Source organism: Cucurbita pepo, chromosome LG11 (assembly GCF_002806865.2).
Source record: "Cucurbita pepo subsp. pepo cultivar mu-cu-16 chromosome LG11, ASM280686v2, whole genome shotgun sequence".
NCBI classification, from domain to species: Eukaryota; Viridiplantae; Streptophyta; class Magnoliopsida; order Cucurbitales; family Cucurbitaceae; genus Cucurbita; species Cucurbita pepo.
The window spans coordinates 3,718,071-3,718,914 of record NC_036648.1 but is presented as its reverse complement, the minus strand read 5'-3'; positions in this window follow the sequence as shown (position 1 = coordinate 3,718,914).

The window sequence follows — 844 nt, the reverse complement described above, 5'->3', positions numbered from 1 at the left end:
AAAAAAAATGCAAATATTGAAAGGATAAATTTCAAGGTTAGAGGCAAGTATGAGATTGAAAAAAAGAACAAAGATGAGACATCCAAGGGTAAATAGGAAGTGGAGGAATACAAGGTCATATTAGTCGTGATTATCCTAACAATTGAGTCATGATCATAAAGAATGGACAAGTTGTCTCACATAGTGAGGAAAGTGACCAAGATGAGCTAGTTGAAGAAGAAATCTAAGAGAACGAGGAGAAATTGAAAGCTTAAAAATTGTGAAAAGAATAATGAAATTGAAAAGAAAATGAAAGAAAGTGAGTTGTTTGGCTAGAGTTGGAGAGGTTAGAAGCCAAATGTTTTCACAAAAACCATCTTTATACTTGTGTACAAGTAAGGAAGTTTGGTCTCTAACGATAACAATTTTTATTTGCATTGTATGTTTCAATCTCTTTTACAAGAATTTGAGAATGTGTTCCAAGATGAAGTACCTAAGAATTTGAGAATGTGTTCCAAGATGAAGTACGTAAAGGACTACCTCTCATTAGAGATATTGAACATAAACTAGATTTCATAACGGGTGCAATCATTCCTAATAGGCCTGCTTATAGAGAAAACCCAACTAAGACTAGAGAAATTTAGAGGCAAGTTGGGGAGCTCATGGAGAAGGGCTATATACGAGAGAGTTTGAGTCCATGTTCTGTACCAGTCTTATTGATACCAAAGGAAGATGGAATGTGGCACATGTGCGTGGATTCTTGAGCCATCAACAAAATCACTGTAAAGTATCAACGTCTTATTCCTAGGCTAGACCATATGCTTGATGAATTGCATGGTTCATATCTATTTACAAAGATTGATTT